Here is a 382-nt window from a genome sequence, read left to right on the forward strand (position 1 = left end):
GAAGCTGTTTTAAGTGAAGAAGGTTTTCGGTGGAGTTTTAAAAAAATCTGAAGCTCCTATGTTGAATGGTTTTTGAGTTATAAGCATTTTTGTATGTCCAGACTCCAGCTTTGGAGCCTGAGTCTAGTCCTTAGGGGACGAGACTACTACGACTAGACTACATTGAAAAAATGATTTTTGGGTGTAGTAACATTTATTTAATTGTTCTTTTAAATTTTACAAAAAATATCAAAATCTCTAAACTACTAGAATTTACTAAATAAACAATACACATTATACTATTTATCAATATTACTGTACAAAAAAGGTAAATGCTAATGTTATTTTACCAGTAATGTAAGTGTTTTTTCTGGACAGCACATAAACATGAATATATTAAGTA

The sequence above is a fragment of the Austrofundulus limnaeus genome, unplaced genomic scaffold (genome assembly GCF_001266775.1).
Source record: "Austrofundulus limnaeus strain Quisiro unplaced genomic scaffold, Austrofundulus_limnaeus-1.0 Scaffold1173, whole genome shotgun sequence".
NCBI lineage: Eukaryota > Metazoa > Chordata > Actinopteri > Cyprinodontiformes > Rivulidae > Austrofundulus > Austrofundulus limnaeus.